This window comes from Nyctibius grandis, assembly GCF_013368605.1.
Source record: "Nyctibius grandis isolate bNycGra1 chromosome W unlocalized genomic scaffold, bNycGra1.pri SUPER_W_unloc_3, whole genome shotgun sequence".
NCBI lineage: Eukaryota > Metazoa > Chordata > Aves > Nyctibiiformes > Nyctibiidae > Nyctibius > Nyctibius grandis.
In genome coordinates this window covers 360,315-376,833 of record NW_027167474.1, presented here as the reverse complement: position 1 = coordinate 376,833, position 16,519 = coordinate 360,315, and the positions used below count along the sequence as shown (strand labels likewise).

General features: G+C 45.7%; 1 pseudogene; it reads left to right on the top strand.

Moving 5' to 3' along the window:
• The window catches only part of LOC137677207 (protein hinderin-like), a 149,653-nt pseudogene that overhangs the window by 24,536 nt on the left and 108,598 nt on the right, over nt 1–16,519 (top strand).

Below are 16,519 nucleotides of genomic sequence, written 5' to 3'. Positions count from 1 at the left end.
TGTATAGTTTGCTGACGTTTCACACTTTCTGTTGTGCACAATGAATCCTAATAGTAATTTTTATAACATTGCTACACCAATCAATTTAAGCAAGAGAAAGCCGTTACAATTCTGCAAAGTTTCAGGGGCAATTTTCACTGATGGTTTTCTTTTATGTTTTTTTCAGCTATCATTATTTTTTCTTCTCTTTCCTCTTCCTTCTCCCCCCCTCCTTCTCGATACTATAGTGATGAAATTCAGATTTTTCACAGTTGGATGATGGGTTTTGTTCCTTGGATAGGGATAGTCCCCAAAAAGTAATTTATTTTCCATAGATTCAGGGGAAAAAAATCCAACCTGACCTCTGCTTCATCCATTCATTTAATTTTATTGCACATAGCAACTGAGCTGCACCTATGCTGATTTACTGATCGTAGTGGTCAGCATAATGTCTGAAGACGGTGGGTATCTTTTGCAAACACTTCCTGGGATTGCTAGCTTTGAAGATGCAGAGCTGCATGGCAAAATTTAATTTATAAACATTGGCACTTGCTGAGACACCAGATAAAGTTCAGAGACATGCTTTCAAGCTGTGGAACAACCTCAGGTCTATTACTGATTTGAATGACTTGCTTATCACAAGGCAAATTACCTAGCACTAATCACTGAAGTTGAAGTCTTCTGTAATTAGTAGCTTTTAATTGGCTTCCCTCTGTTATATGTTTGGACTCCTTTAACAAGCATACTTGTAAAGTGTTTTTTCCTTCTTTGGGGATCACCAGGGCACAATGTCAAGTTTCTTAATTCTAGTTAGCTCTGGACTTAGCTGTGTCTGTCCTGGCTTCTGCTGGATCTTCCCATCTGTTGCTGACTGGAGATTTCTGCTTCAGAATTTATTTTTTTTATTAGGAAGCAATTATGTAGCATCTCGCAAAATTAAATGAGGGCTGCTAACATTGTTTTGTTTATAAAATATGGTATTTGCCTTACTGCATCAGAGTGCTGAGCCAGCAAGCCTGGGGGTCTATCTTGGACAGTGTTCAGTATCTGTTGTGTCAATACGAAGTGATCCTTCTACTGCAGTGCATTTACCCGAGCTCTAGCTAAGCCATGCGATATGTGAAAGGGGAATGAAATCAACAAGATGACATCTTGAGGCACAAAACTTGATGTTATTTAGCCACATACCCTGAGGTGGCCTTTTGGTTAGAAAACAGCAGTGCTGGATGCTGTGTACAGAAACATGTCCACTGAAAACTTCTTGACAGTCAGATGTTAACCTATTGCTACAGAGGTTTATTTTTCTCATGCCTTGGTCTGTCTTGTCTACTTAAATTCTATATTCTTCAGGACAGGCACTCTCTCCAAGCACATCTTAGTGCAGTGCCAGTGCTGATGTGGGCCTTTGGGCTCACTATATAATCTCCCTGTATCACTGGGAACTGTGGGATGGTGGCAGTTGTACCAGATCTTGGTGTTGTCTTGTTCAACTACCTTTGTCGTCTTAGATTTTTTTTTTTGAGAAGATAAAATGATTAATCAGGAAATCATTCCCATGCTGGAATGGTGGAAGTCTTCACTGCCCACAGGACTGTTCACTTACTGTGAGTGCAGTGAGTTTGGAAAGGGTGATTTCCTAGTAAACCCCCTTTTCCTCTCTCCCTGAAGATACTTAGTAATGGAGGAGAAGAGCATTGTTAACCTGATACCATCACCTCATGGAGTGAAAGGGGCACTTCTCTCTTTTCAGGGTAGAGGCTTACTGGATCAACTTAGACAATCAGCTTTTATTCTCTCACTGTTGCTTTTTGTCTCCTATTTCTGTTTGCTCCTTAATTTTTATTCCTGTGCTTTAGCAGGTGTTTGTGTCTTGTAGCCAAACTTTTTTAGTTTTACCAGCAAAACTTTAAGCAGACAAAGCAATCCTCAAGTCTTAGATCTTTCCAGCAGTAAATTGTTTTTATTGGTGTCACCAGCAGCTATGTCAATTTGTATGTAAAAAAATAACAACTAACAACTTGTCTAGTTAAAAAGCACTGGAGTACAGAAATGTGTGTTTCTCTTCCTTCCTGCCTGGAAAATTTTGCTTTTGGGCTGGGAAACTAAACTAGATTCTATCCATTGCATTCTGCAATATCAGGCACTTCTCTGCATTTCTGTTTAAAGTCTCCCTCTTCACACCCTTCCTGAAATATCTCTGCGTTGAAACAAAGAATGAACTATTTTTCCCTTTGTATCTCTTTGGGGGACATAGCATCTGCATGATATTGTATAGCACGCATAGCTTTCCTTTCCATATGTAAAAGAAAAAGCCAGAGAAGGGAAATTATTTTAGCTCATAGAATCTGTACTTTTCCAGGGGCTGATTTTTCTGTGTAGTGTTTGTTTTTCAGTAGATTTTCAAATGTAGCTTCTTAGGGATTCAGGATCTGGAACTTCTTCCCTTGAGGGAAGATTCTTCCCTACAATCAAATAGAGCAATTAGTGAAGCGCTTTGAAGATGTGAAGTACTATATAAATGTTAAGTATCATGAATATTAGTATTATTCAGTTCATAAGATTTCTTTCATGATTATCAACCTAGATTTCTCTTTGCTTATTTTCATCCCATTACTGCTTGAACCAGCCTCAACTTTATTTCTTCATTCTTAGTGTTTACACTTTCAAAATGTAGATTGCTGTATTTCACAGAATCACAGAATGGTTAAGGGTTGGAAGGGACCTCTGGAGATCATCTAGTCCAACCCCCTGCCAAAGCAGGTTCACCCAGAACATGTTGCACAGGGTCGCGTCCAGGTGGGTTTTGAATATCCCCAGAGAAGGAGACTCCACAACCTCCCTGGGCAGCCTGTTCCAGTGCTCTGCCACCCTCAGTAAAGAAGTTCCTCCTCATATTCAGATGGAACTTCCCGTGTTTCAGCTTGTGCCCATTGCCCCTTGTCCTGTCACTGGGCACCACTGAGAAGAGTCTGGCCCCTCCTCTTGACACCCACCCCTAAGGTATTTGTAAGTGTTGATAAGATCCCCTCTCAGTCTTCTCTTCTCCAAGCTGAACAGACCCAGCTCTCTCAGCCTCTCCTCATGAGAGAGATGCTCCAGTCCTTTGATCATCTTTGTAGCCCTCTGCTGGACTCTCTCCAGTAATTCCTTTTTTGAACTGGGGGGCCCAGAACTGGACACAGTACTCCAGGTGTGGCCTCACCAGGGCTGTGTAGAGGGGCAGGATAACCTCCCTTGACCTGTTGGCCACACTCTTCCTAATGCATCCCAGGATACCATTGGCCTTCCTGGCCACAAGGCACATTGCTGGCTCATGGTGAACTTATTGTCCACCAGAACACCCAGGTCCTTCTCTGCAGAGCTGCTCTCCAGTAGATCAGCCCCCAACCTGTACTGGTACATGGGGTTATTCCTCCCAAGGTGGAGGACTCTACACTTGCTTTTGTTGAACTTCATGAGGTTCCTCTCCGCCCAGCTCTCCAGCCTGTCCAGGTCTCACTGAATGGCATCACAGCCTTCTGGTGTATCGGCCACCCCTCACAGTTTTGTGTCATCAGCAAATTTGCTGAGTGTACACTCTGTTCCTTCGTCCAGGTCATTGATGAATAAGTTAAACAGGACCAGGCCCAGTACTGACCCCTGGGGAACACCACTAGCCACAGGCCTCCAACTAGACTGAGCACCGCTGATCATAACCCTCTGAGCTCTGTCACTCAGCCAGTTCTCAGTCCACCTCCCTGTGCACTCATCTAAGCCACACTTCTTGAGCTTTCCTATGAGGATGTTATGGGAGACAGTGTCAAAAGCTTTGCTGAAGTCAAGATAGACAACATCCCCTGCTCTCCTCTCATCAACCCAGCCAGTCATGTCATCATAGAAGGCTATCAGATTGGTCAAGCATGATTTCCCCTTGGTGAATCCATGTTGACTACTCCTGATAACCTCCTTTTCCTCCACATGCTTAGAGATGGCATCCAGAATGAGCTGCTCCATCACCTTTCCAGGGATGAAGGTGAGGCTGACCGGGATGGAGGTAAGGCTGACCAGCCTGTAGTTGCCTGGGTCCTCCTTCTTACCCTTTTTAAAGACTGGAGTGACATTGGCCTTCCTCCAGTCCTCAGGAACCTCTCCTGTTCTCCATGACCTTTCAAAGATGATAGAGAGTGGCTGGGCAATAACATCTGCCAGTTCCCTCAACACTCGTGGGTGCATCCCATCGGGGCCCATAGATTTGTGGGTGTCCAGTTTGTCTAAATGATCTCTAACTTGATCCTCCTCAACCAAGGGAAAGTCTTCCTTTCTCCAGACTTTCTGTTGTGCCTCCAGGGTCTGGGATGCCTGAGGGCTGGCCTTAGCAGTAAAGACTGTGGCAAAGGCAGCATTCAGTAACTCCACCTTCTCTGCATCCTCCGTCACCAGGGCACCCTCCTCATTCAGCAGCAGGCCCATGTTTTCCCTAGTCTTCCTTTTGCTGCTGTTATACTTGAAGAAGCCCTTCTTGTTGTCTTTGATGTCCCTTGCCAGATTTAATTCCAAGCGGGCCTTGGCCTTCCTTGTCACCTCCCTGCATACTCTGACAACCTTCCTATATTCCTCCCAAGTAGCCTGTCCCTTTTTCCACATTCCATAGACTTCCTTCTTCCATTTCAGTTTTGTCAGCAGCTCTTTGTTCATCCATGCAGGTCTCCTGCCCCCTTTGCTTGATTTCTTACTCATAGGGATGCACTGATCTTGAGCTTGGAGGAAGTGATGTTTGAATATTGACCAGCTCTCATGGACCCCCCTGCCCTCTAGAGCCCTAACCCATGGGATACCCCCAAGGAGGTCCTTGAAGAGGCCAAAGTCAGCTCTCCTGAAGTCCAGGGTGTGGTCCTACTTATTGCCCTGCTTCCTCCACGCAGAATCCTGAACTCCACCACCTCGTGGTCGCTACAACCCAGGCTACCCCCAACTTTCACACCTCCGACCAGACCTTCGTTATTTGTTAACACAAGGTCTAGCAGCGCACCTCTCCGCGTTGGCTCCTCCACCACCTGTGTCAAAAAGTTATCATCAACGCTCTGTAGGAACCTCCTGGACTGTGGGTGCCTAGCTATGTTGTCTTTCCAGCAGATATCGGGGTGATTGAATTCCCCCATGAGAACTAGGGCCTGCGATCGCGAGGCTACTTCCAGCTGTCTGTAGAAGGCCTCATCTACTTCCTCTTCCTGATCAGGTGGCCTGTAGTAAACCCCCACAACAGTGTCACCCGTGTTAGCCCGCCCCTTAATTCTTACCCATAGGCTCTCTACTCATTCTTCATCCTTCCCTAGGCTCAGCTCGATACATTCCAGTTGCTCTCTCACATTAAGGGCAACTCCACCTCCTCGCCTTGCTGACCTGTCCTTCCTAAAAAGTACATAGCCATCCATGACAGCATTCCAGTCATGAGAGCTATCCCACCATGTCTCTGTAATTGCAATGAGATCATGGCCCTGCGACCTCACATAGATCTCCAGTTCTTCCTGTTTATTTCCCCATGCTGCATGCATTGGTATACAAGCATTTCAGAGAGGTAGCCAAGCATGCAGGTTTCCCAGGAGAGGTGCAAGAGGATCCGTGATATCTATACATACCCTTGAGGCGGTTGGCCTTCTTGTTCCTATCTTGGGGCAGCTAAGGAACCTTTCTCTCTGCTCTGATTGGCCTGGCTTATTCCCCCAATAGAGGCAATGGCATGAGCATTACCGCTCTGGACCCCTCCCCCTAAGTCCTTCAGTTTAAAGCCCGCCTCACCAAGTTGGCCAGCCTGCTGCCAAAGATTCCCTTGCCTCTTTTAGACAGGTGGATCCCATCCCTCCCTAACAGGTTATAGTTTTCAAAGAGCGTCCCATTGTCATAAAAGCCAAAACCCTCATGATAGCACCAACCACGAAGCCAAGAGTTGATTTCCATTATACGTCTATTTATGGTTGCCCCCTTTCCTCTGATGGGTAAAATGGAGGAGAAGGTAACTTATGCACCAATATTCTTCACTTGCACCCCCAGGGCTTTGTAGTCTTCCTTGATCCTACCCAGATTCCGACTCGTGGTGTCATTCATGCCCACATGAAAGAGAAGCAGAGGATAGCAGTCCGATCTCTTAACAAGTTGTGGCACCCTCTCAGCAATATCTTGCACCTTAGCGCCTGGAAGGCAGCATACCTCTCGTGATTCTCTGTCAGGTCGGCAGATGGGCGCCTCAGTGCCCCTCAACAGAGGGTCACCCACCACGAGCACTCGTCGTTTCTTTTTAGGGTATCCACTGTCTGCTGCTGGTACGGTTACACCTTGTGGATCTTGCTTGTGGGTAGCTATAGCTGTTAAAACTTCATATCTGTTTTTGGTTGTGATACTGGAGGGTGGAGACTGAGGTGGAGTCTTGGTTTTGTGGGTCACCAGGGTCCAAGGAGCCTCTTTCTTAGTGGTGTCTTCTAAGGGGGCATGGTGCTGATACCACCTATCTATCTCTGCCTCAGCTCCTCTAATACTGCGCAGCCTTTTAACTGTTTCCTTCAACTCAGCCACTTCACGTAACAGATCATCAACCTGTGCACACCTTAAGCAGATACTTACCTTTTCACCAGGGGAAGGGTTGGGGCACTCATTGCAGCCTACCACCTGTACTGAAGTCTCTTTCCTTAATGGCTCCATCTGGGTGAAAGCATCAGACTTCCCAGGGGCCTTCTCTGCATAAACGCTAGTTTTGGGTCTGAGGCAAGTGCATGCCATTATGGCAGGGGCCTGAAGCACTTGCCTGGGATGTGGACCTACAGGCGGTTTGCAGGGCCCTTCCTGATTGAACTGCTGCGCCGTGCCACGCCCTGCTGATGCGCTGCGCTCTGGGTCACTCGCGCTCCCCAGGGGCCCTTCAAATCTTCCCGCGGTGCTTCCGGCTACGCCCCCTCCTCGCTTGATTCGTTGCCGGGAACGTCCAGGTCCAGACGGGCCTCAGGGCTGCTGCTCGGGTGGCCCTGGGCACGGAAACCCCCCAGTACAGCCCAATCTCTCCCTTGCCTCGGACTCACCTCAGTCGCTGTCACCGCTGCTGCCTCACCAACTGACCCCATGTCGGGTTCCGGATTTAAGGTCCGCCTCTAAAGCAAATCTAGAAATAAAATGCAGACAGCCCCCGTCCGCCTCCCCCGAGAGAGAGAGAGGGGAGAGAGAGACCCGCCTAATTAGTCAAAAAAGGAGCAAATCTAGAAATAAAATGCAGACAATCCCCGTCCGCCTCCCCTGCTCCCCGAGAGAGAAGGGAGAGAGAGAGAGACCCGCCTAATTAGTAATTCCAGTGCAGCCCACGTGCGGCGTGCCTGGTTCAATGCAGACAGCCCGCGCGCAGGGCCCGCGAAAATTATAAATAATTCCAGTGCAGCCCACGTGCAGCGTGCCTGGTTCAATGCGAACAGCCGGTATGCTTAACCTGCCTGTAGGTAAAGCACCCCCAAAAAATCCTGACCCGAAATATTAAAGATTCGTGATCCTTGAGTTCAGACAAAGCACAACCGAGGCACGGTATCAACAAACTTGGCTCTGACATTATTAGGTCCAACACTGAGGCAACTCAATATTCAAGGAAAAGAGAGAGAGAGAGGTAAAAGAAAGAAAGAAACAGAGAAAACAGTTGAAAGAGAAAGAAAAGAAAATATTCACCACCCTGTGATCCAGCAGCGTCCCGCGGGAAATACTTCCTTCCTACTTGGAAGATGGCGGTGAGGGTCCCGCATGTTCGAGTGATCCAGCCTCTTTTATAGAGTTTTTCGGCAGAGTCATGTGACTGGGAGCCGTCAGTCAACAGTTCGCACCAATCACAGGTCCGAAGGCGGGACATGTCCGGTTCCTGCGCCGTAGGATTGGCCCCTTGCCAGGCTGTCACCGGAGACACGCATCCGGAGGCGGGTGGAGGGCGGGCGCCTAGCTTATTGCGCCATCTTACGTTGCCAGGCTCAGGCATTCCAGGCAGCCGCCATAAGATGTCGCCCGAGCACGTGGTTTACGATTTCTGAGACAATGCTCAAAAGGAAAGGGACAGATTCCCACACCCCACTTTCCCACTTTCTTCATGTTTTAGTTGTCTGTTTCCTAAGCAGAGATATACAGCTGTAGGGATCGGTTCCTTGTCCCCCTCTTTTTTTTTTTTTTTTCCTTTCGGCATTGTCTCAGAAACCGTCCTATGCCACGTGCTCAGACGCCATCTTGTGGAGGCCCGGACTGCCTGACCTTGGCGACATTTTATGACGCAAGAAGGTAGGCGCCGACTTGAGAGGGAGGTCTCCGCCCTGAATCCTCCACCTCCTCCGGAGAGACACATCCGGCGACAGCCTGACAATGGGCCAATCCTACGGCGCAGGAACCGGACATGTCCCGCTCTCGGACCTGTGATTGGTACGAACTGTTGACTGGCGGCTCCAAGTCACATGACTCTGCTGAAAAACTCTATAAAAGAGGCCCGATCGCCCGACCACGCGGGCCCCCACCGCCATCTTCCGAGAATCAACAAAGATCCCGCGGGACGCCACTGGATCCCAGGGCGGTGACTATCCTTTCCCTCTCAACTGTTCTCTTTTCCTCTCTTTCTTTTACTTCTCTCTCTCTCTCTCTCCCTCCCCCTTCCTTGCTCACTGAGTTGCCTCATTGTTGGACTTAATAAAGTCAGAGTTAAGTTTATTGATACCGTGCCTCAGTTGTGCTTTGTCCGAACTCAAGGATCACGAATCTATTTTATTTCGGGTCAGGATTTTGGGGGGTGCTTTACCTGCAGGCAGGTTAAGCATACCGGGTGATTTATAATCTGGCGGGCCCCGCGTGGGCTGTCTGCATTGAACCAGGCACGCCCCACGTGGGCTGCACTGGAGTTACTAATCAGGCGGGTCCCTCTCGGGGATTGACTGCATTTATTTTCTAGATTTACTTTTTTTACTAATTAGGCGGGCCCCACGTGGGCTGTCTGCATTTTATTTCTATATTTACTTTTAAGGCAGACCTTAATCCGGAACCCGACATTTTTAAATTGGCGTAGTCGGCAGGATCCTTGAGTTTCGGAAGGTATCAATAACTTAGAGAGAATGGGCGCAATTCTGAGTGCATCTGTTGATGGAATTAGTAGACCCGGCACAGACGCCGCAGGCACAAAAGTTTTTGGTGCAGTTGTTGCAAGAGCGGGTAGCAGATTTAGAGCAAAGAAACTGTGAATTGGAGGAACAGGTTAAAACTCTGCAAGATGAAGTAGGGAATGAACAGGAGAATGTAAGGTGTTTGCAGGAGGCTTTTGTAGAAAAGTTACGTGCTTGTGACTGCAGGGGGCGAGGGAATCGTCAACAGGGAACTGATGCAGCCCTGTCCCATGGTGATTATCACAAAGGGGATGGTTTATACCCCAGTGGAGAACCAGAGGAAGCGAGGACACGATATGATTTACCGCAGGGTCCTCCGCAACCCCTTCGACCGCTGGTCAAGGTAGAATATGCTTATGAGGATAGTGAGGACAATAACCCTAAGATGGTTACTAAGGAGGTGCCATACACAGCAACTGAATTGGCTAAGTTGAAAAAAGAATATTCACTCAGTCCAAAGGAGTCTGAGACAGAGTATGTGTGGAGAATGTCGTTAACTGGTGGTGATCAGATTCTGTTGAGTGAAAGAGAAGCTGAGGGATATTGGGGACCTGGAGTGTTTTTGACTACTGGTGATCATAGGGCCCCTTGGTCTCTCACTCAGCGAGCAGCTTATTGGGCTGGAGGTTTAAATCCTTGGAGAGGGGAGATCCTCTTGGCTTACAGGCTCGGTGGATCAGCTTGTGCAGAATGTGCACAAGGCGGCTTGTTTGCAGATGATGTATGATCGGGAATTGAAGTTTAGGCAGGAATCCCCAATGATGATACCGGTAGATCCTGAGAGGATGACTCCCCTGGTTAGAGGTTTGCCTGATTCATTGAACCCTTAGGAATTCAATTGCAAGGCACTATCAGAAATACCCCTCAGAGTGCACGGGTGACAGCTGCTTTAACCGGAGCTTTAACCCCGGATCGCCATATCCCAGGACAAAAAGTGTGGACGTGGGGGGAAGTAGCTCAAGAATTGATTAACTATGGGCGGAAATATGGCCCAGTGAGATCAGAACCTAAAAATGTGAGGCGTACGGAGGTGAAGTTTCCTCCAGCGAGGTCCTCTCCCTGGAACCCGGTGAATTCAAAGAAAGATAATATATCTCACAGGAAAGCATTGTGGTTAATAGGAAAACACAAGGGAATACCCCTGACGTGTATGAGTGGGCTTAGTACAGAACAGTTGGAGAAAATGGTACTAGAGTGGCCAGGGAAAGGCACAAGAGTAATTACCACTGATGAGGGATGGGTGATTAAACCACCCGAAAAACCATCATCTAATGCCCCTGGGGGAAGGTGCGAAATTCCCTCTGCCCCATCTTGGGTGGAGCAGGAGGTAGTTTCTAAATTTTCACCCAGAAGGGAGGAAAACTAGTTCCTTCGCCTGTCTCTCGTGAGCGGATGGGCGAAGGGTGAATGCACATTAGACAAATCACCCTCACCCCACGAAGTGATTTGATTTTATTTTGTGTGGTGGGACCTAAACAAATACCTATTCCTTTTGTAGTGGACACTGGTGCTCAAATCTCTGCTATACAGGAAAATGATGCCCGTCGATGTGGAATAAAACCTTCAAAAAAAAACCCTGATGGTGTCGGATGCATTTGGGAATGTTAAGGCACAGATGTTAGTGCAAACCTCTCTCAGACTCCCCGGGGAAGACACATCAATTACTGTAGAAATGGTAATGGGAGAATTCCCATCAAATCTATTGGGAATGGATGTCTTAAAGGGCCGTAAGCGGACAGACAATCAGGGAGGTAACTGGATATTTGGAGTTGCCAAACTAAATTTGAGACTCCTGATTCCAGCCCCTCCCCTTCCCCCATCTAAATTGACTAATGTGAAACCATATTCTCTACCCCTGGGAGCCAGAGAAGGCATAGCCCCTGTTTTGACAGAATTGCGGGAGCAAGGAATTATAGTTCCCACGCGCTCGCCCTACAACTCTGGTATGGCCAGTGCGAAAACCAAATGGAAAATGACGACTGACGATTGATTATCGTCGATTGAATGCCAATACAGGACCCCTAACTGCTGCTGTGCCTAACATTGCCGAACTCATTAGTACCATTCAGGAGCAAGCCCACCCTATTTTGGCAACTATTGATGTTAAAGATATGTTTTTCATGGTTCCTCTCCAACCAGAGGATCAGGCTCGCTTTGCCTTCACTTGGGAAGGACAGCAATATACATTTACAAGGTTACCCCAAGGGTTTAAACACTCCCCAACTCTGGCACATCACGCCTGGCAAGGAATTAGAACAAATCCCTCTGGAAAAGAATGTCAAAACTTATCAATACATTGATGATGTGCTAATAGGGGGAGATCAAATTGAATCTGTGGGCAGGATGCAGTCAGCAATTATCACGCACCTGGAAAGGTTGGGATTGCAAGTCCCACCTGAGAAGGTTCAATTACCTGCAAATGAAGTTAAATTTCTGGGAATCTGGTGGAAAGGAGGAACCATGTGCATTCCAGATGATACTCTGCTAGCTTTAGACCAGGTAAAATTACCTACCTCGAAACGAGAATTGCAGCAAGCACTAGGAACTCTGGTATTTTGGCAAAAACATATCCCTAACTTTTCCATAATAGCAAGGCCGTTGTATAATATGTTACGAAAAGGTGTCTCTTGGGAGTGGACCCCTGTCCATGAGGAAGCTCTACAACTACTGATATTTGAGGCTTCTAGTCACCAAGCCTTAGGTCCAATTCATCCTACTGATCCCATCCAAACTGAATGGGGATTTGCTGAATCTGGACTGTCACTTTACTTCTGGCAAAAGGGACCAGAGGGACCCCCGAGACCTGTTGGCTTTTATTCTCGTAGTTTTAAAGACGCAGAGAAACGTTACACAGTATGGGAAAAGGGATTATTTGTGATAAGCTTAGCACTACAAGAGGCCGAGCACACCATTCATCAGCAACCAATCATTCTCAGAGGCCCCTTTAAGGAAACAGCAGGGACCCCTCCCCCTGACGGGGTGGCACAATGAGCATCTGTGCAGAAATGGTATGCACAAATTGAACATTATTGTGGCATCTTTAACGTATCAGAAGGCACACCTAAAAAACTAGCTATACAGGAGGAATTCTCTCCAGATCATGAGAATAACCTCCCACCTCCTGTCATACAAGTAGTGCCTCCTTTTTCCAAGTAATTACCGAATACCTGGTTCACTGATGCCTCAGCCAAACATGAGGGAAAAGTGTGGAAGTATCGAGCCGCTGCCTTACAAGCCCAGACTGATGAGAAAATCATAACAGAAGGTGAAGGTAGTGCACAAGTGGGTGAATTAATTGCTGTTTGGAGTGTTTTCCAACATGAGGCTCAATCTTCTTCTCCTGTCTACATCTACACTGATTCCTTTGCTGTCTCCAAGGAGTGCACCGAGTGGCTTCCTTCTGGGAGAAAAATGGGTGGGAAGTCAACCGGATACCGGTATGGCAAAAGGAAAAGTGGCAGGACATTTTAAGAATTGCCAAATGAGGGAATTTTGCCATAGCCTGGGTGGCCTCTCATCAGGGCGGTGATGGTCTGGCTGGTCGATGGAATGGTGGAGCAGACGAATTGTCTCGTCTAGCTCCCTTACAAAATGAACCAGTAATAGAAAATTGGGAGAGATTATTGGAGTGGCTGCATATCAGACGAGGACATATGGGAGCCAGGGATCTTTACTGTAAGGCTCGGGCTCGGGGCTGCCCTGTCCCTGGGGAAAACATAATCCAAGCCTTAAAAGAATGGTTTTGCTCACTCCCAAGACCCCAGCCTATTCCACCAGACAATGGTTAATCAAAACCTCACCCGGTCCTTTCACTAATAGGACTGAGAAGTTTCTTTTTTTTTTTTTTTATTTACAGGTTGTAAGATAGAAGTTCAGAGAAGAAGAAGAAGAAAGTAACATTTAATGGAAGTTTTGATTGTGTGTAGAGTTTTAAATTGTATAGCTTTAATCATCTTTGCAGTATGCCTTTATCACCATTGGCAAAATTGTTTTGGGCAGTTGTATGTTGTCTCGTCTGTACTGTTCAAAGCATGCCCGGCGAGAACCTTGCTCCAGTGTTTTCAGGTTTAACATGGGAAAATGAGTTCTTGTTCTTGGGAAAATTGATCGCTCAAGCTTTTAATCTTATTAATTGCTGGGTGTGTGGCGGACCATTTGGTCTGGAAAGGTGGCTGTGGATCTCCATTCCTCTTGCTCCCGAGTGGATTGTGAGAAGAATCACCCTCATCTTGGCCTATGCAACACCCTGCTCCTGGTCACTATTGTATTAGTTACGCCCAAAGGGGAGGGTGGTACAATCACAGACAGAATCACAGAATCACAGAATCAATCAGGTTGGAAGAGACCTCAGGGATCATTGAGTCCAACCGTTGCCCTTACACCACCCTGTCAACTAGACCATGGCACTAAGTGCCATGTCCAGTCTTTTCTTAAACACATCCAGAGATGGTGACTCCACCACCTCCCTGGGCAGCCCATTCCAATGTCTAATAACCCTTTCTGAAAAGAAATTCTTCCTAATGTCCAACCTGAACCTCCCCTGGCGAAGCTTGAGGCTATGTCCTCTTGTCCTATCGCTAGTTGCCCGGGAGAAGGGGCCAACTCCCACTTCACTACAACCTCCCTTCAGGTAGTTGTAGACTGCAATAAGGTCACCTCTGAGCCTCCTCTTCTCCAGGCTAAACAACCCCAGCTCCCTCAGCCGTTCCTCGTAGGTCAGACCCTCCAGACCCTTCACCAGCTTGGTCGCCCTCCTCTGGACTCGCTCCAACACCTCAACATCTTTCTTGAAGTGCGGGGCCCAGAACTGGACACAGGATTCAAGGTGCGGCCTCACCAGTGCCGAGTACAGAGGGACGATCACTTCCCTAGACCGGCTGGCTACACTATTCCTAATAGAGGCCAGGATGCCATTGACCTTCTTGGCCACCTGGGCACACTGTATGTATTATACACTGTATGTATTATACACTGTATGTGTAATGTATTGCAGACTTGCGATTACAATGTGTAATAAGTGCCAGAGACAGTAGAAGAATGTTACCTATGTTGTAAATGTAATATTTATCGACTCATAGTTTATTGCTTTTGAGGTTCAATAATACTGACCATAGGACATTAATATCACTTATCTTGATTTATTTGGGCACCTCTGTATGTAGAAATAACCCATCTATCTCATACTTACAAAATAAATGCGAATTCTACAGCGTTTTGTAAGAAGTGCATTATAGGTTTCTTTGCTTAGTGCTCACAATTCTCCTTTTCTTCCTTCTCATTTACTTATATCTGACATTGATCCCACTCCAATTGCCTGACCCAGATGGCAAGCACCTCAGCACTCTTCTAGAGGATTTATTTACTGGCTGCATTATGATCTTGTGCCTCTGATGGTGTTTGGACCAGGTCTCTCTTCCTGTTAAAGACCAGTATGAAAAGAGACTGTTAGGTAGTTTTCTAGTGCTTCTGTCTGAAAAGACAATGGCTGAGAGGCTAAAACAGAGATAACTTCTCTTTTGGAAAGACATGCATAGCAAATCTAAATCATCTCTCTTTTAGAGGATTGTGGCTATCAGAAATAAAGTGTTTAATTAGGTCAACAGTTGTTATTACAGACTTGGCATTTATTTTACAGAGAAATTTTTAATCAATGAATAGAAAGACATTAGAGCAATTTTGGAAGATTAGGATTTAAAATTCAATGTTTTTGAGAACCAAAATTTTCTTGATACTCTACGTAAGAAAAAAAATTTGCAATAAGGCTATGCTACAGTAGGAAATCAATCAGTAGTAATCATTCCTGTCTTCAGTACTTGCTCCAGAGTTTTGCTTCGGAAGCTGATACAGACTGGGCAAATACTACTCCTTATCTACGCTGTTCAGTTACGACCACTAAAAGCTTTGAAGTCTCAGGGGTGAAATGCAGATGTGAACCCAAGACTGGGATCAAAACCAAATTTAACAATGGGAGATTTCAAGCTTGTGTTGAAATCAGATTTCACCTGTGAAGCCTGGCTCTTGGGAAACATGGAATTGGGTTCAGCCACGAAAATGATAAGCCTTGATTATATTTTGTGTTGTAGACATCAAGTAAATTTTGAAATTACATTCTGTATTTACATCTGAGGTTATCAAATTTAACATATCATCATCTTCTTTTTTCTTTACTGTGTGTAACAGGAACACCTATTTGTGTCAAAGCAGCCTACCTTAATAGCTGCTTTGCGATAACAGTTTTGGTGTGTCCATTGCTGACAATGAAAATCATATTGGGAAATTCTGACTTGCAGTGCAAAAGGATTAATGTTAATTAGCAACTGTTGGCTGTAATTGTCATCCTCATTAAAATGCAGAATTATGTATTTCTTATTTATAAATAACCTTTCTAATTGTACTTGATGTATGCCAGTTTAATCAAAAAGTACACTTGCAAACAGGCAGATATTTGCATTAATCTAGCACTGGATCTTTGAGTCTTTTTTGATCGTCTTTTATTCCAAAGTTGATTAGTTGGAGGAGGTCTATTACAGCTACATATCCTTTACACATTTTTTTATTCAGCTCTGGATCTGACAGGATTTTGTATTAAAATGAGGGGAAATGTCTTCTGGGAATGTTCAGTGTAACAGAAAATGTGTCAGTCTTGAAGTAGCTGGCAAGGTTTCCATCATTCAGTGGTATGACAATAACTTGATTGTAGTTTGAAAGTAATAATAAGTAAAGGAAAATAAAGTACAAATCATATTATGAAGCTGACTTAACTCTTTAAGTCTGCTTCTTACAATCATTTTCATTGTTATCTTAATTACTTTTTTCCCTCCTGTGATTTTGCAGGTTCTCAAATACCATGTTAAATCTTAAGTTAATGTTGGTTCATTGGATGTGATTCCTGTTTGCACCTGCAATCACAGCAATGAAAACAGTCTCAAAATACTTCTTAAAAAATTATTTTCAGGTTCCTTCTGCGCTGCGCTTTGCCTCTGTCAAAAAAACTGTTTTGACTATCTTTTCTTCCTCCACTGATACTCTGGGCGCTCTGCGTTGCAGCTTTTAAACATTTTCTTGAAATTACTGTGATGGCAATTTCTACAGAGCTTGGCAAATTAAGACCAGTCTAGGTTCCTTGCTTCATGGTTCTCTAAGGAACTGTTCTGCATGTTTCTCTTTCTAGCACTAGTCACTTCTCTGCTCCTTCTCCTTCAGAGGAATCCTCCTCTTGGTTTTTATTTTTTAGAGATGGGAGGAATTGAGTAATAATATGTACAGAATAATCGCATCTTACTTTAAGAAGCCATTCTCCCAAACGATGGCTCTGTCATACTTTCACCACATTGCTTATGTGTTAATGTATTCCCCTTTTTCTCTCTCCTTCACCTGCCTGGACTTTTCAGGCTGTAAACTCTTCA